Genomic DNA, 19,887 nt, shown 5'->3' on the forward strand with positions numbered 1-19,887 from the left:
CTCCGCCTTCTGCAGGACAGCGTGCACTAAAACAGATAGCAGACAGGGGGCAGCAGAGCGACAAACACTGGACATGACACTAATTTCTTTAACATTTCAATTCTATGCTACTAAAATTTTTATTTTTTTCTCAAAATATTACGTTATTCTCATAAAAATTACAACTTTTTGTCGTTAGATTACAGCTTTATTCTCTTTTTCCCATTTCTGCTGCTGTTGTATTTTTACAGTTGTCTTGTTAAATAAAATTTTTGGAATGTGCCTGTGAGCCAGTAAAAAAACTGCCACGGGCCGCACTTTGGACACCCCTGTTATAACCAGTCCCCCTCCCACTGCCTTCATCATCTCTCGTTAATTTAATGTTGTTAACGGCGACACCGTGATCCTCCACGGAGACTCGTGAATGCAAAGAAGGCTCGCTCTGATCGCACATGCAAGAGGGAACATTTTTACAATCCCATAATCTACCTACGTTAATCCCACCTTTAAAAAGTTGAACAGTCTTATTCAGCTGTTTACATGCATTTTAAAAAGCTGATTTCAACCCAATTCATTGAAAAAATAAAAATAAAAATAAATTTATCCCAGCACATTCTGACCAATCATCAATCATCTCAAAACAATATGCGTTCAAAAGAGTAATACATATGCATCACAAAAATGCCTTTTTTATTACTACATCTTTTCAAGGCAGAATACTAGAAATGATTTGTTGAAATCCTGTGCTTTTTTGGGGTTAAAGTTACACATATTGCTTAAAATTGATAAGAAATTTATAAAATTATAAGATGATAAGCTTCAAAACATTGCAACTTTGTGAGCATTTTCGGCCACACCCATCGCAAGAAAAGCCCGGGAAATCCTGGCAGGACTGAATATCCCGACTTGAATATTGCTTGCTCGCTGAACTGCGAGTTTAGAGGCACAATTTCCGCACACAATTTGGTGGGACTCTGAATTGTTCGAACACAACAAATCATACCACAGCTACTGCTTCTGTCTGGTCCAGGCTGGGCAACATACAGAAATAGTCATGCTTTAGCTATGCCATTTATTCAGAGTAGGTGTGTGAAAGCAGCATGCATTATTGTTGCAGAGCTCCTGTGCATGATAGATTGCCTGCAGTGTTAATGGACGCTCTGTACTTAAATGCAGGTTGGTGGGATGTGGCGTGGGGGGTGGAGGGAGTGGTTCGTGAGCGGAAGACTTTCTTAGGCGTGTGTGGGAGGAATGATCCCGCATAAATTTCCTAGGCATAATTGTGCTTCAGTGAGTGAGTCACACACCTGGGCAAGTTATCATGGCATGCTCCAGGGGTGCTCACGCGTTCAGATTGCGAGCTACTTTTATAATAATATAATCATTTATAATATATATTTTATATATTTATGTTTATTTATGTACATTGTACACTGTACATTCTCAGCATGCAAGCTGCATGTTAAAATGGTCTACCTCTGACTATAAAACAGATATAAAACTGGGAAACTTTGAAACCACTATACTCTACACCAGGGGACACCAACACGTTGCCGGCGGGCACCAGGTCCCCCGCAAGCCTGCTTTTCATTCAGGTTTTCAGTTAATATTGTGAGAACACGAGAAAGAAATACAAAATGTGAGTTGTGGATACCAGTATTTTGTTAATGTTCTGGTAAAACAAGCATATTTGGTTTGTTTGGGTTGAAATAAGCTATGAAAAGTTACAAAAATTAGTAGCTCTTGGTCATTTTCATTTTTCATTAAATATGGAAAAGATTAAGTACACATGATTCCACAGTAGTTGTGCACATGTAAAGTATGTATGTATGTATGTATGTATGTACGTACTGTATGTCAGTCAAAATAGCTGCGTAGCATCCATTAACCGCACACATTGAGTTTGCATTTGCTATCAAACATTACAGATATACAAGAAATGAAAATGATTATGTAAAAGACAATGCAGCCGAAATCGAGGCAACACATTGAAAAGGTTTCAGCGATGGGCACATTTTCCAATTTAATCATGAAATAATAGTTTCACAAACGAAAGTGTAGAAAATGCACATTTCTGTAATGGAGTTCAGGTCTGTGAGTGCGTCTTCTGAATGCCTTATACAGTACAGTAGACGCTCCTACAACGTAAATAATCCGTTCCGAGAACCTTTATGTTATAGGGTTTTTATGTTATACGAAGCGTCTGTGTTTAGCAGTGTGTTCAAATGCGAGTGATTGGTGTGAGTTGTGGCCGACAGCAGCTGCTGTTTGAACGTTTCCTGCATACTGTATGTGTTCTCTGCTCGTTAATAAAGCTACTAAAAGTGCATTGTGTCTCTTTATCCACAAACAGTATTCTACGCTGGTCACTAGGTGTCAGTAATGTTACATTGATGAGACAATAACCACCTCAAGAAGCACGGTCAATGTTGCCAGACTATATTTTGTCTTATGTCTAAAATGTCTTACTTTCTCTTATTATGTCTGCTATATTGGGTAATATCAGTGTAAAGATGACCGTAGGGTCATGTCTAGAAGACTTTAATAATGCTTAAAACATATTTACCAGGTTTAACAAGTTTTCTATGCTCGAACTACAAAAATATTAAATTTATAAAGATGGAATCCTACTTCACGGAAATTCACTTATCACGGTCTGGAACCAATTAAAAACCATAAATGAGGGATTATACTGCACTCACTGGCGGTTCTAGCTATGAGCCATACAGTATGGGAAATTGCCCGGTGGGGAATCTCTTGGGGGGCGCTGCGAGGAGGTGGGGTGAGGAATCCCTTCATCAAGTCAGGATGTGTGCGGGATACTCGTGCCCCCCCCCCCCCCGCCCCCCATGCTGCTCAGACATAATCAAATGTCCACCACGTGACCAAACCAAACAGCGTATGGGGAGCTCTCTTCACCGCTGTGAACAGTAATTGCTCAAAAATACAACATATTTCATTCTTAATATTATATTTATTATATATTGGTCCGCCCAGGACGTCTTCCAAGCCAGAACCGCCACTGACTGTACTTACATTTCCATTAATTCCGATGGGAAAATTAGTTCCACATAAACATATTTTGTCGGACCTTAAAGCAGGAGTTATTTACAGGATTTGTTTACATGTTGTCAAAAAGTTTTTTTCAGTTTCTGTCTTTAAGTGTCACTATGTTCTTATAGATATCTTATTCGGTGATGAAGGAAGGAAAATCTAAAAAAAAACAAAACAAAATAAGCAAATAGGAGTAAAATGCGTAGTCACCACATTGTTGTTGAAACCTCTCTGAGAACGCGCCAATTCAAAGTGAGCATTATTATCTTTGTAAAGGCAGAATTTGGGGCTTTGTGAAGGCAAAACTTTGGTGACGTCAAAAATGGTAGCAATGAGGTATTACAAGCAGACTTGTATCGTTTTTTTCACCCATGAATTTGGCATGATTTTCCCGTAATGATGACTGTGGTGGAAGCTTGCTGCATGTTGGGTGGAATGAGAGGGAGGGGCGGGGAACGGGAAGGTGCAGGGAGGAGGCAAGTGGGAGGGATGGGAGGATGGAGAGAGAGAGAGAGGGAGAGAATCTCCCAATTCTGCCGCTGTCTCAGCATCCATCCAGAGACGATGTTCCGGAGAGGAGGGTTCCAAGTGGAGAAGCAAAAGCGACAACCACGAGAAGGAGGATATCGAGAGGAATAGTCCACACTCCTTGTCTCCTATCGCCCCCACTTGTCTGGGCTGAGGTGTGTGAAAGTTTCCATTTGGAGAGGGACACCCCATCCTCCTCCCTTTTTTCCTGCTGGTCGTGGGGGTGCATCGCTGGCTGCAGCCGTGGGGAGGAAGAGGCGCAGCAGACAGAGGAGATCTTCGTTTTTCAAGTTCAGCATCGAAGAGGTGGAATATAGACGGACGAAGCCCCCCCCGCCCCCCTCGCCCCTTGGCTTTTGTCTTTTTACCCCTGAGTCCACACGGATTAGGCGTGAAGGACGCCGTGCAGCCCCCCCTCTCCCCGCCTCAAGTAAGTTCTGGTCAGAATTGGGCTCGGATTCTCTGAGAGACTTGAGGAGGATTTTGCGTGTGTTGTGGGGGGGACTGATGGACTACACGTTGCCGCTGGGCTAAAAGGTAAGCTGATATGTTGCGAGCACCTTTTTTTTTTTTTTTTTTAGAAACAGAGTGCTGAAAATCTCACAAGGACGCAAATGCGCAAAATGAATGCATCTCGAAGGGCTCTCTTTGCGCAAAAGTTGCAAATGTCTGCTCTCTCCCCTCGCCTCTGCGTGGCTGTTGGGGAGGGTGGGGGGTGGGGGGGGCACTGTGACTTATCTGCATACTTGTGTATGCGTGTGGATTTGTGTGTCCACCCCCACCCGCAAAGCCATCCATCTCCAGGTGAGAGCAAAGAGGCGCAGCATAATTGTGCGCCAGTTTGTCTTCCTGCTTTGCACCTGTCAGCCTGGAGAATTGCCACCACCTTTTAATTTATACAATTTTTTTAAAAATGCTGTAAAGATATGCTCCTGTTTAGCACATTATGAATACAATTATGTCTAAACTGTTTGAAAAAGTACGTTTTATATTTTTGTGTGCAAATATGTCACAAATATTTCATATGTTTGCTTTAACTGTGCATATTTTTGGTCATCATTACCAGGCAGGTGCACTGCGCCCTCCTTTTGTAAAGGCTTCTGGAGGGGCTGAAATATTGATGTGCATCCTGTCGTGCACCCTTGAAATATTTAAAATAATTGAATAATAACCAGCCTGCCTTTGCCTTAGAAGACTTGAGGACCTTCTCTTCACGAGACATAAAAAGCAGTGACAATTAAATGCATTTTTGCTTCTGGGTGCAAGGAACTCTCGTCCCATGTCGAGCCAGGGTGGGAAGTGAAGACAGCCCTCTTGTACTTTTATGTCTGCCTATAGGTGGCTCAGATGACCACTGCACTGCCAGCAAGCCAGGCTCCTCTCTTCCTTTGCTTGCCATCCAGTCTAACAAGCTTACGCTGGTGTGCAGAGCGTGCATGTGTGGCTTTCCCAGTGAAAAGGGAGTTTAGTGTAACCGGTGTCTGCGTGGGTGCGTTATTTGTCCACAGCATCTACCCCCCTTTTGATGTTTTATTGAGCGTTAAGCATGGCACCAGTGATGCATCGCCTCAGCAAAGCGCAGCATTGAAAAGAGTGGCTTTGCTCATTCTTGTCTTTCCTTCAAGACGACATGGAGCCGCTCTTTGGAGCCGCTCAGTGCTTTGGATCAGGTGTCAGCGAGCAGGTGCGCATGCATACCTGTACAGTGTGTGCGTACTCAGGTGGGAGTATGTGCTCCAGCAATCCTGTTTTCACTCTCCATAAAAGGGGCTATTCAGTGGGTAGTCGCTTTAGACACCTGAAGACAAAAGCAACCATTTTTTTTTAGTGGTATGATGCAGTCGCTGACTCACAGGATGGACGGGACCGAGCGAGGGAGCCCTCGTCTGCCCCCACAGCATTCACTGCAGCTATACATGGGGAGGGGGGAGGTATGTAATCATACAAAACAACTACAGATGTTTTTTGAGTAACACAGGAGTCATTTATAAAACAATACAACACTGATCCTAAAGGGAAATACATTAGGCCTCCTTCAGGGTACAATCTGCAGTACCCCATAGGCCTTAATTAGTGGCCTCCAAGGGAATAGTGTGTCCACTTTCAAGGCCAAATGGGACACAGGTTGCATTTGTTTGCAATCATTTAAAGCCGACCCTTTTGAGGGTACCACCCCAGTGACAAGGCAGTTTACTCTTAAATTTACCCTTAAATGCTAACTTTTATTTTACGGCAATGTTGACTCTGCAGGTCAATTCGTCTTTTTTTGCTCATATGTAACCTGTATCTGATTTTTCGCAAATACCTGACCTATACGTCATCGAAAGGCGTGATTTACCAAGCGAGAGTTGGACAAAGGTAGTCACCGATGTAAGCAAAAGTTCTTGTCATCCGGTAATTCACCCACACGCTCCTCGGAACAGACGTCCCAGCAAGTTCTCCACGAACTGATATCAAATTCTTGCCCTCTTTCTTTTTAATCTCCTGCACGGAATCATTTCGTTAAGAAAATATTTTCTCCCAAAATGCTCGAAAAAGCCAAAAACACGTTAAGGAGATCACACACTGCAGCAATCTTTCCAAAACACACTGAAATGCGTGTGATGTGCTGTTGCACATGCATGTCACCTCTCGGCCCATTTTTTGGCAATGTGAACGACCACATAAAGAAATCCAATTTGGGCATCATACCTTGCAGTGTAAACGTTGTCTTAATTACTTTTTTTGTAGACTTTGGCTCCATTCACACTGCAGGTGAAATCCAGTTTTTTGCTCATATGTGATCTGTATCTGTTTTCATTTCAATGTGAACAGTACAATTCCGATTTTTTCAAATGCAACCCAGGCCTCTTTTGTATGTGGATATACAGTAAATCCGATATGTATCCGATGCTACTGCAGTCCTAACATTCGGGTCGTGAATATCTGATGTATGTCATTGAAAGGCGCGTTTTGCCGTGCGAGAGTTGCGGAAAGGTACTTACAGATGTAGGCAAAAGCCCTTCTTGTCATATGTTTATTTCCATAAACCTACTGAACCGTGTGTTTCTGTCACTTCCCGGACACATTGCGTTCACATTTCGCACAAAGTCACATTTTTTTGGTAACACTACATAAAAAGATCAGATTTTAATTTAAAAAAATCCCAAAAATCCAAATTGGGCATCATACCCTGCAGTGTGAACGTCGCCATACAGGTGGTACTTTGTTTACTACACGTACATGGTCCCATAAATGAATAAACTACTTAATTTTGGTCCGTAAACACAAAACTCTAGTAGTTACAGTGAGGCGCACCGCAGAAAGAGTACACTACATGCTCAATATTGGCCGCACTTGTTTCAATCGCTCGACTGTCATGACCAAAATTAAGGACAAAAATCTTACTGTCATGTCTACCCAGATGGTGTAAGGATGACGAGGAGGCGGTCCATCAACAATCCCCCGTTATTGCAAAAAGCAAGCATGCTACTGTCGGCCGAACCGAGCCAAAACAACATCAGCAAACGCAATTGCCCCAAAATTTGTTAACACTACAGTACAAATAACTGCCAGGTCGCTGATCCTCTGAAAGCGACAGTAATAATCGAGCAGTGTAGTGGTTTCATTATGGAGATGGAAAGGTTGCTAGTGCTTTGGCTTTTTCATATCACTGTTTCATTTAATTCTTGTATTTAGTGTTTTATTACTGTATTTTACATGTCCTTCAAGTGTTCTGTGTACAGTGTGATTGACACTGGGGTTAATTTAGGTATAACAATCGACTTACACCGCAACTTGACAGACATCACAGCCTGGGAATGGAAATCGTTCATGACCCGAAGACCACCTGTACTGGCACACAGTTCACTTTTTAGCTATGAAAGACAAATTTGAATGATGGAATAAGGCATTACAACATGCTATTCGTTTCAATGTTAAATGTCTGTACATCCTTTTAAATTGGAGGGCACTGTGAAAAACAAGGCCTCCGTTCACGGCAGCAACACTGTATTTTTAAGCTTGTCCAAGGACACGGAGAGAGGAAAAAAATCAATGATAACAGAGAGGGTTTCAAATTTAAGTTCTTTTTCCCTGCAGTGACCTTTGGGTACAGTTAGGCATGAGAACAGTTCACATATCGCATGAAACCTTGGCCAGGGAGTCTTACACGGACATAGATGTGATCTCATGTATCTTATGCACGTTTTCATTGTTTCTATGGCATGGGGGCCTACTAGCACACACACACCATTGCCTCAAAACATTCTATACGAGGCTATGGTGTATTTAATTGTTGTTGGCTCTGAGTGCCAAGTCCAGCAGGCGGCTGAGAGGAGCGTTTCCATCAGGGTCAACTGGAACCGGATGGAGCAGATCTGTCCTTGGCCCCGGTTTTGAATCCCCAGAAGAGTCGCAGCACAATATGCTCAAACAGATGTGTCATTTATGGGATGATCACTTGTCGTCATGGCTGTTTATTGATATGAACATGTTTGCTTGTGTGCTTCTGTCTGAGATATGGACATAGCCTTTTTTTAAAGACCATAATGGGAAAAAATGTAAGACCCATTCCACATCCATACTGGCTACGGGTGCTCCGATCGATCGGTCGATCTGCCCCCGTTGCAGCATCCAGCCGATAGCAACCATCTCCCGCCCACTTTCCCTTGTGAAGGCTTGCGATGTGATCATGGGTCGGGCGGCGGCTAATTAGCCAAAATGCAGGACACACGCACAAAATGTGAGTTGTGGACGTTTGTTTGGGTTGAAATAAGCTATGAAAATAAATGTTACAAAAATGAGTAGCTCTTGGCCATTTTCATTTTGGAAAAGTAGCTCTCACAAGAAACAACATTGGTGACCCCTGACACAGCCAATAGTACATTTAAAAATGAACACTTTATCCATGTGATCGGTATTGGTCAATTTCGCTTATCGGTATCGGCAGCATAAAAACCTGATCGGAGCATCCCCAATTCTGGCAGAAAAGTACAAAAAACATGAAGGAAAATCGGAGGCACAACACAACGTTTTGTAGTCGTTATAGCGTCCTCAATTATCAAAAACATTTAAAAGCCACATTGAAGTTTATGCATCTGTCTGAAATAAAATACCGTTAATATATTTTAAGACTTTTCAAAATTGTATTTAAGACATTTTGTGAGATTTTATGGTAATGGTTTAATGAATCTTGAACATGCACACAAGCACACTGCAGCACATCACATAGCACAATTGACAGTTGTCCAAAAAGGAGTAGGAAGAAGCAAAGCTTATTTAATCCTACCCTTCATCAGTTTCACATCAGTTGCAATGCATTTGTTCACCTCCCGTAGTCCAAATGTATTTTTTTGCCTTTTAGGCAGAAGAGAATTAAGATAATTTTTGACATTTTAAGGCCTTGAATTCAAACGATTGGATTTAAGACTTTGTAAGACTCTGCAGATACCCTGATTAAATGTTATTTTAATATTACAATCCCCATTAACAATAACCTGCTGTTTGGTGAAATGTAAAAAGAAAAGAAAATTAAGTGCTCACTCGAGGCATTTTATTGTTGTTGTGTCAGCCGGAGTACTTTGAGCTCCAAACTAAAACAAATCAAGCAGTCTTAACTGTTTCCTTAAGGTAATTGATTTTCTTTTGAATGTAACACTATGTTTACATTAAATTTTGATTGTGTAAAGTACTAAGTCAGTCCCTTTAGTCACCTTTACACTTGTACTGTACTACCTAATATAGTAAATATAATAAGAGAAAATAAGACATAATATAGACTCACGCATGTTAGCATTGGGAGAGTTTGTTGTTGTTCTTTTTTTTTTTAACTTCCAGCTCCTGTACCGAACTGAACTTCCTGTGGTGGCTATTGTCTCATTAATGTAGCATTACTGACATCTGGTGACCAGTGTAGAATACTACATATCATCACAACATCTTTGAATGTGTCTTCTGAAAACCTAATATTTGTATCTACGTTCATTTAGGTATTCTTTAACAAAATGGACCTGAACTGTCGAATGCCACAATTAAATTATTCCTTGTGTGTTTACTTTAAACACAATAGTGAAGTGGAGTGTGGTTCTTCAGAGCTAGAAAGTGTCTGGTGTTTGTTGTAGAGGATGTATGCTAAGTGCTGGCGACAGGGAGGTCCTTTTGGGATGCTGTAATGAGAAAAGAGGTCTGTGTGGGCCACCGGGGTGGATCTATGAGCAGCCGCCATTGACACCGGCCTGGTGGCTGGTGTCACTTTGAAGTGCGACCTTCCTGGGCGAGCCGCCGAGGGCAACGAGCGCCGCGCCACCTTTGCAAAAGTCTCTTTGTGCGAGTGTCGACAAGAAGCATTAGTAAGGGTCAGAGGTGGCGTGGCTGCTCAAAAACACACACACACACACACACACACACACACACACACACAGGGGGGTGCTGGATGCCTCACTAGGTGGCAGAAAGAGCGTTGGGGAGGGGGCTCTCGAACCGAGTTAAAGTCTAGAGACGTTCCAAGTCAACAATGCCAAGTCGACAGTTGTTTTGTGGACTTGGCCTCAAAATAATACTCCTACTACTGCTAGTTTGCGCGTGGTATTTGGCCATGAGCAACCTTTTTCTCTATTCACATCAAAATATGCAAGCACTCTTTTCAGAACATTTGACAAGTTGTATTTTTTTGATGTTCCAGTCGCAGAAGATTTTCCCTTGCATCTCTTAGGTTGACTGAGGCGCAGGTTTGAAGTAATGTAAGGATAGAAAGGGACATTATACACTGTTACACTGTTATCTGCAGAAACGTTCAAAAAACCCATCTCTGCAGGACTGCTTTTAATACTTGACAGCAGAATTTTATTTTATTTAGTTGTCTTGTGTGGCTTAATTGTCTGAGTTTTCTCTAACCGTCTTGCACTACATAAATAAATAAATAAAAAAAATGTATAAATAAATTAAATTGTATTTTTGTTACTTACTTTATTTTTTGTGTATTATGTGAAGTGTCAAGTACATAAATAAAAAAAATATAAAAATAAATAAAAATAAACAATTTTTACTCACTTTTTTTGGTAAGTGAAGGCATACTGTCTGGAAGAATGGATGTTTTTTTTTTTTAAATTGTGCAGGGACAAATGTGTGTGTGCGTGTGCGCGTGCGCGTGCATGTGTGTGTGGCATAATGAACGTTTCTCTTGGCTGCCTGACTCATTGATCGTGAATCTGATTGAGGTTTGGGATCCATGGCTGGCCCCTGTGAAAGCCACCCACCTCCTGACCGTGGCTCCGAGATATCCGTAACCGAACTGCTCCCCGTATTGATAAACTTGTGGCGCTGTCCTTGGTGCTGAATTGTCTGGTTGACTTGCTATCTGCTTTTGTGTGTTGCAACAGAGTGTGTGTTTGTATATTTGCTGTTTGCTGCATGCTATTGTAACCTGACTCCTTGTTACACAGTGCAACCTTGACTCGATCTATTAACTTTGACAACAAGGGAGGACACAAATGGGTCTTTATTGCATATTATCCCCAAAATCTTCCGCTATGTTTCACTTTGCGCGCTTCCACACTTACGCTTAGCATTTTGAATGCATCAGTGCGTTCACAGTGAGAAGTATGGTCAAACGGTACAGACTATGCACCCAGTGGTGAGTGTGCAGTGATGGAGCCTAACCACGCTCAACCTCAGTCGTCGCCATCTTGGCGACATAACAGAAGAGGAAAGACTAACTGGAGTGGTTGCAATTCACAGTTAAAAAGGAGAGAAGAAGTGGGAGACGATTAGTATTGCAAATGTCTTTTCTATAAAGTTTGCAACAACAGTAATCGATTTTCGGACAGCACTACACTGTCAAAAGTCCGCGCCCTCAGGAACACAGTGTACATAATGATCCCTCATCTATCGCGGTTAATTGGTTTCCAGACCCGACCGTGATAAGTGAATTTCCACAAAATGGGATTCTTTGTTTATTAATTTAATATTTTTGTAATTAGAGCATAGAAAACCCGTTTATGACCTTCTAAATACATTTTTTAACATTATTACAGCTGTGTAGACATGAAATAACACCCCCACGGTCACCGTTACACTGGTATTACCGAAGATAATAGGCATAATAAGTGAAAATAAGACATTTAAGGCATAAATAAGATTCATGCGTGTGTGTGATTCTGTAAATGTGTTCCGGTGATAGGGGAGCTGAGTGTGTGGCGGGCAGGAAGTGACGCAGGGTGTTCAGAGTTGAGTTTTATCTTGATGTGGATTACTACCACAACAGTAGCCCATGTTAGGGATTGTTATGCCTGTGGATTGTTGTGCCTTTTGATCTATTTTTAATTTTTGCTGTTTTTTTAAAATATTTTGTTTCTGCAGTGATGCATGACAAATGAGCCACGGGCTGCGGATGGACCCCGAGCCGCACTTTGTGGGTCGGACTCGTGGCGTGGGCTCAATGCGCAAATTACAGTGCGTTACAATAGTCAGCCCTAACGAACTGCAGCTTGAAGATTTTTTATTTTATTTTGGCGGTGCGATTCCATGAATTTACACTTGTGCCTTCATTTTGAGGTAGCAATGGCAGATTTTGAGACATATTAACGTGCAACAACTACTGTTGTGTGCCCGAGCACATTGCTGTGCTCTCTCACTCTCTCTCTCCCTTACACTCAACCCTTCTGCACGTGTCTCACTCGGCGTTGTGCGCGAGGGGAGCCAGTGTACTCGTATCTCCGGCTGGGTTTTGGGGGCTGGGCTTTTGGCTGGAGCTTGTGCCTTGTTGCCTGGAGAGTGGCGAGGCGTACGGGCGTGTTCAGTGTTCAAAATGTGTGCCTGTTGGTCACTCTCAGGGAGAGGAGGGCTGTAATAATGATTTGTTTTCACCAACATTGTCGCGATCGACTGGCAAGGTCCCAAAGATCGACGGGTCGCTGCTGCACACATATTGAAGAGTACTGTAACTATAGAAATGCGTGCATTGAAACACAGCTTCAGTGAACAGTACCCGCATGAGGCTTGAGATGCATCTGTACCGAACAGTTTGATCGCAAGAGGCGGGTGAGGTCAAGGCAAACAGCAGGACACCGTTGTTCGAGCTCCATTGCCAGCTGTGATCTCTTAGGGTCAGTTGGCACGTTAGAGTTTTGCAACTCGCTGAGAGTTTAGTCCTTCAGGTAATGCGCTTCTTACTAGTAACCTAAAGTTGTACTCTGCCGGGACAAAACAAACACGCTGCAAATTAGCATAATCTGCAGTAAAACCCACTCCGCTGAACATCTAATTGGAAATACACTTTAGCCGTGTGGGAGATTGTTGGACACAAGCGTAATAAGCAAAGTGACAAGCGTGTGAGTGAAAACACATTAGGGGAGCTACAGCTTTGTTGTAAGAGCAGATGTATAGTAAACATAAATGATGTTTGTAAGAATAATGCAAGGCCTCACCTGCTGTGTGCAATAAATTGCATTATTAAACTGTGCGCCCATGCTACACGCGGTATAAAGTAATTTATACCTGCCCCTGGATGGCTGGTGTGAGGACATAAATCACATTGAGGAGGGGACATGAGATGTTTTGATTATAGAGACATACCTATAATGTGTTTGCCCTTCGCGATCATAAATACTAATCTTGTGTGAAAGAAATTAATTGCTGCTTTAGCATCAACATAAACATACTATTTATAGCGGGGGCTATAAATCCCATAGATGCTCGGGTGTTTGTGATGCGTCTTTCATGTTGAAATAACGCTTGAATTCAGGATCAAGTTACGTTAAAGCGGTTGATTCGTAAAGAATGCATCAATATACTCTGATGCAGGGGCAAATTTGCACTTATATGTAACATTGTTGTAGTAGTAACAGTAATAGTAATAATAATATATAGTAATAATAGTATTAGTAATAAGATGGCATTTTGATTATATCATCTTGTACGTATGTGAAGTAAATTAATCCTGTTTAGTGTTTGTATGTTCATACTGTTTATATACAGTGGAACACAATCTGTTCTGGGACTGGGATTACCCTCAGATTTTCCCTAATAATAATAATAATAATAATAATAATAATAATAATAATAATAATAATAATAATAACAATAACAACATATGTAATAAATAATACATAACAATAATAGCATTATTATTACTGAATAATAATTATTATTGTTAGTAGTAATTAATTAATGTTTGGGTAACTTTTTAACATGTTTACCTGTCACATAAGTGTGACAATGAATTTAACACCTGAGATTCTAAGGAGTAAAAATGATAAAACTGTACTGTGCACAAACAAAAGGGTGTCATATTGTAGAGTTGGCAGGGGTCCTCAAAAGACCACCCGTGGGCCATCACAGGCCCACCAAAGCTTTTCATTTGGTCTGCCGAAAATCACCCAAATAATGAAATAATTCAGTCTCACGAGAGAGCGCTCGTTCATGCAGTACTCCCTCTGCTCTGAAGGGGGGCAACAGCGAGGCGTATGCGTCACAATGCAGCAGTAGTAGAAGACTGCCTGCTTCTAAACAAGTATGGCCCCATCAAATATTATAAAGAAAGAAATGTAAATTGTAAAAGTTTGACTTGAAACGTGTATTTACCAGGCACCCGCAAGGCATGCGGGGTAGTCCAGCCGCATCTCCCCACCAACGCTACAATATGCCTGTACCGACAATGTATACGTATGTTGAACACAGGAAGTAAGCAAACTATCAATAATTACTAAGACGTGGAGAACGGGTGGGATGAAATAAGCTCAGCTTTTTCCTACTCCCTTTCGGACATGTTGAACTGTGCATGTGTAAACACGTGATGTACTTCAACCCCATACCACTAAAATGTCAAAGCAGCACCCCTCGAGTACCACCCCGCCCCTTACAGGCATTACCAATACATCTGATGGAGGTGCCACTATTCCTCTTTAGATCTCCTCACTTCCTTTCCTCATTTTGTTTGAGCTTTGTCAGTCAGACAAGAGCCTTGGGCGTGTGTCAATGGGTGGAGGGGGTCGGATGTGCCCAGTATATAAGACACACTCCCTCTCCTTGCTTCCTATCTTTGGTTGCTTCTCTGCGTCCCTCCTTGCAGCCTGCACAGAAGTTTGACTGTCAAGTGGGAGCCACGGCTAACATTTTGGAAGCTTTGTGAGGATGGGTGGGGTGGTGGTGGGTGCAGAGTCTAACGATGGGGGCGCTGGAGTTCCTGGCAGCAGCATATACTCTACTTCTTTTTTTTTCTTGTTCTTTTTTTGGTTTGGAGAGGGATGTTGTGTGATGATTCATTTGCTTGTCTGGAACAAGTGTGTGTGTGTGCGTGTGTGTGTGTGTGTGTGTGTGTGTGTGTGTGTGTGTGTGTGCACTTTAGGGTTTTATGCACAGACAAATGGTGGGGAGTGAAAGTGCATTACAGACAATTTGTGGGAACTAAAAGTGCAATAACTTTAATGGAAAGTGCATAAAGTAACAAAGGATTCCGTATTAACTGCAGGGGCTTTAGCTAGCTTTCAAACGATGTGATAATTTGTAATAATTTGTGGATAAATTGAAATTCACTCTTCGCTATCGCTTTAAATCTGCCACTTGAAGACGTAACGAGCCAGCCATTTGCCACATTTAATTAACTTATGATCTCTTAACCAATTTGTGCTGGCAATTTCTGGTTTTAAATGTTAACATTTGGCAGCAAGTATATCTAATGCGGCTGACAGGATGCGCTACTTAGCGACAAGAAAAGTCGGTTCTGGACCACTAGGTGTGAAATAAGAAGTGCGTACGCGTCCATCCTCAAAAAAGTTGCAATTTATGTAATGAAGCGATCCGTATGTCGCTCTAAAAGACTCATCGCTGTCTCTAATTGTGGCAAGAGTGACACTTTCATTGAGGATTCCACTTCCTGTTAAAAAGGCTTCCTCTACATTCAAACATCTTAAACGACATTACACACGCGCCACTCAGACATTGACCTTCCCGCCAAGTAAACAGCAGCCTGTGCTCTTGTCAGCACGCGTAATTGTCACTCGTTACGAATTGCAAATCAATGAGCATGAATGAGCTTTAATTAGCTTGTGTTGCTTTTTCAACTCCTCCCGCCCTGCAGGCTCGTTTTGAGACAGATGAGGCGTGGGGTCAGGGTCACCTCGGGGTTGTCAACTGTCCAGCTCTGCAACTGCTGGTCACAGCCTGAAGCTCCGACTGCTGGTGCTTATACAGCTACTGTATATGCTTTTAAATATAGCTCTGTGTGCAGCTTGAGGGTCCATATGATAAAAAGACAATATCGGCTTAGACAACGCGCTGCTGCATTCCAGGAAACTTGTACTAGGCATACCCTGACTTCTACTTTCCAACAAAATAAATTCTAGCTTATTGTAGTCGTCAGCTTTTTAGTTTACGTTTGACTGAGATGTTTTACAATTGGACGGCGTAAGCTAAGTGGGATATTTCCGACTTCCCAGGCTCTTCAAATGCAGCAGTAGTAAAACAGGAGGAACATGAAGGTATCTAAAGCACGATGCAAATCTGTGTCTCCAACCGTGCACAATTACACTCCTGATCAAAAATTTAAGACCAGTTGAAAGATTGCAAGAATTTACATTTTGCACAGTTGGATCTTAAGGAGGTTCTAAGTAGAGCTTCAGGATGCAAAAAGAAGAAATGGGAGTGAGACAAAACATGTTTTGAGTAAGCGATTTATTGCAAACAAGCATCAGAGTGACATAGGATGTTCATCATACTCAAAAAATGTTCTGTCTCCCTCTCATTTCTTCTTTTTCATTTTGAAGCTCTGCTTAGAACCTCCTCCACATCCAACAGTGCAATTCTTCAACTGGTCTTAAAATGTTGATGTATATGGCAGCATTAAACCTGTTATCTTCATTCCTCGTTCTGTACAATCCTTGCAGCTCATTTTTGCAGCCCACAGTATTTTAGTGCTTTGTTTTTTTCTCGATTCAAAGTCCCCCCATGGCATCAGATTTATTTGGAATCGTGTTACAGGGACAAAAAGTAAAACAATTGGCATGTTTACACCAGTTTGTCTTCAGCAAAGTCAAAAAGTCAGCAAAGAGGATTAAGGAATAAACGTTGAGCAGCAGCATTGACTTGTTTGAATGTGACTGACGCAAGTGGAGCATCGGCGTTCATCATCTACATTTTCACATGGGTAAAGAGTGCTGTTTGTTTTTAAATTGTATATATTACATTAAAAAAATGAAAGGGCTGAATACATAATTTGCACCAGAGGGTAAAATGCAGTTTGCCCTTGAGAGACATGAAAGCATTGCTGTTCTTCTGAAGTTGCATTGGAATCGTTGGCGCTATGTGCAGATAATTGCATATATCATGTACATACAAAGTTGTGCCTGTGGTTGTGCACATCAACACACTTCAATTTGAATAATTAACACCCCATGACCATACTCCCTTCCATTATTTCATGAGAAAGTAATGAAAATAGCATACAAGAGCACGTTAGAAGGCGTGTGTAATAGCAATATCAGAAATAGTGATACCACAGGGGTCCATTTGTGTTCCTCAAGGTATGGTGGAAAAAGGCTCATTACTGGACTCCAAGTTAGTAGAACTGTTTGTATGTTGTCTAGGGCCAACACAAAAACTGATATGATCCCAGTATGTAGAAGTATTAAATATCCAGGAACCTATAGGGCCACCACTCAATGATGAGACCGTACCCAAATATGGCAAAAGTAAAGAATGATCTTTTTCCATAGCATGGTAGTAGGTACTATCAGGTACTCTGTTTGTAGTAGCTAGTATTCAGATTTGCCATTGCAGCATTATTGCAACATGCTAGCTCACCTTGTTGATGTGCCTTGAGGCTCTGTCCCTCTGCGCTGTTAACCAATTCCTTCTGGGACACAAACTAGTACGTTTTTTTGACTTTTAATTCTTCCTTTAACAGATGTACAGTCGTATCTAGACGTTGACAGATGGCACTAGCCATTCCAGACTTTGGACATGCTCAAAATTCACGATGTCCAGCTTTGGACAGTGCCCCGCGGTTGTCATACACTGATATGACAACTTACCAGTTTGTCCAGTTTGTAGACTTTCAGGGCTGTTGGGCAGGAGGAAGTGTGACAATAGTCCAAAACAATAGTATTCCAAAGTATTAGTGATCCAAATATACTTTCAAAATGAGCCATGATGCTACCATAGTAGCTAATGGAACAGCTTGAGCATAAGTTCATTAGTTATGCTGTGATTAACGGTTATTTTCTTAGACGATTAATCCGAACCTTGTTGGCTCTAGATGGACCAAATCAATGTGAACCAAACAGAAACACTTAGGGGTTTGGTCAGCATAATATTAGAAAAGAGGCAAAACGGTCGATCGTTATTTTCAGTCAAAGCTGATGCGTGTGAATATCTTGTTTTGCCTAAAACGCAAAGATAGCAGGTCTGCTTTCATGGATGACTAAGGAAATTTTACAAAATCACATTTAAGAGGCTGAAATCAGAAGATATTTACATTGTTAGATCAGAAACGATTAACCGAATACCAAAACAGTTGTGGATTCGTTGGACTGATGAATCGATAATTCATCGTAAGCGGCAACAATTTAATCACCGCCGCTCCACTCAAGTGTGAGGTGCAAGCAATACTCCCACTAAGCTGCGCGCGTGCGCAATCACGCGCTGATCTTGTGTTTTCAGCACACAGCAAATCCTTGCAGTGCAACAAAATAGGATCCAACATGTAAATACAAAACACGTACCAATTTATTGTGTACCATTTTGCAATGCAACTTCGTGAGTGACAGGCGACGACAAGCGGTAGCAACACACTGACAAACACTGTTCGGCCAATGATGAGATCCTGTTGGTACGTATTTACTTACGTAGCCAATCAATTCATTAATAGTACATGCCGCTGCTTTGCAGGTTAGCGTGTAGCTCCTGGTGCAGAGGAGTTAAAGGAAAACTTGACTATTTTTGGAATTTTGTCCATCATCCACAATCCTTATGTGAGACATGCTAACCCCGTATTATGGAGAAACGAACGGACAGCGGCACATCCACTGGCTGTCTGAGTGTGTGGGAACAGAAGAACAAGAGCTGAATATGGGTACGATTTTTTCTTTTTTGAATGAGAAAGGGCTGCTCTGAGACAGTTTTCTGAGCGAAAAGTGTGGACTAAATGAGTGGCTTCACCGTGCATGTGGTACTGGCATGGGCGAATTTACCGGATACAAGAAGTGTTATGCCGAGTGTTATGCCCGGGTGCTACCGAAGGGACTGGAAGGTGGTTGTTTTTTTCGGTTGGGATTTTTTTTTTTTATTTAAATTTTTTATTCAGACAAAAGTAAACACGTACAGCAAATGTGGCATCACTCCCAAGTGAATTTACAGAACGAAATAGCGCCAGGCTGCTGCAAAACACAAAGGAAATCAGGAAACAAAAATATACTTAATCAACAAAATAAATGGTAAACAAGAAAAGAAATGGAAAATGAAATGATAAACTAGGTTTTTCCTACAAGATTCAGATCATGAATTGGATGAGATCGTTCCACGTCTTGTTTTGTCTGAGGTAGGCAAAAAAGAAAGCTACATTGTGAAATAGGCTGACCTTTTCAACCCACTCGTATACAAAATACCACAGAATGGAAGTTGGACTGCCTCAAGTCGTCAGGTTTGGACAGGTGTGATACTACAAGTGTGCATGTCTGATGGGGCTCACAGAGGTCGATGCTCAGGTTGTTTGTGTGTATGATCAAACATTTGAAAAATTACCAGGAACATTGCGTGCAAGGATTTGGACGTCATTAAAACTACAAATGACAGAAGAGTAAAAATTGGATATTTTGTAAGCTGGTTTAAATGAAGACATTACTCATACTTTTTTAGGCATATTTAGACATTACTCATGCTGTTCTGTTTACCGTTCATGGCCCAGAAAATTTGAATTTGCCACCGTTTGACACCTTCTGATGTTTAGCTGACGTTTGTTTTTTTTGCTGCCCTCAGTCATCTTGGATGAATGTTTATTTACCATGGCCGACAGCCGCCCTTGTTGTCCACATTAGTTGTTTGGCATGTCTTGTTTTGACTGATGTGCTTTATGCGGCGTGTTTTGCAGTTTTCCAAAGTTTGGCACATCGGCCAACCCAAACTGAGGCGATTAGAGCCAATACCGCAATGGAAAATCTGCATTAGCTCCTTAGCAACTCAGCTGGGGTTTAAATGGGTACACGGCCCGATGAAGTTTCCACACAGACGGGGGTGGATGAGTCTCTTGCAGCGAAATTGAAATGTTGATGACAAGCTCTTATTGAGAAGGGACTTCTGTGTGACACTGTTGAGGACTTTGTTAGCCTTCCACCATCAGGAGAGAAAATGTTGACG

At 41.8% G+C, this 19,887-nt stretch overlaps 1 protein-coding gene across 5 annotated transcripts in view; it reads left to right on the forward strand.

Annotated features, from left to right (window-relative positions):
- Window positions 1–3,580: 3,580 nt before the first annotated feature.
- lingo2 (leucine rich repeat and Ig domain containing 2) overlaps window positions 3,581–19,887 on the forward strand; it is a 252,837-nt gene continuing 236,530 nt past the window's right edge. For 4 of the 5 annotated variants that reach the window (XR_008572877.1, XM_054791870.1, XM_054791872.1 and 1 more), the window contains exon 1: window positions 3,581–4,098. The gene's annotated coding sequence lies outside the window, so the exon portion shown is untranslated. The remainder of the gene's footprint in view (window positions 4,099–19,887) is intronic. The other variant, XM_054791871.1, reaches the window with a different exon arrangement.

This window comes from Dunckerocampus dactyliophorus, chromosome 11, assembly GCF_027744805.1.
Source record: "Dunckerocampus dactyliophorus isolate RoL2022-P2 chromosome 11, RoL_Ddac_1.1, whole genome shotgun sequence".
NCBI classification, from domain to species: Eukaryota; Metazoa; Chordata; class Actinopteri; order Syngnathiformes; family Syngnathidae; genus Dunckerocampus; species Dunckerocampus dactyliophorus.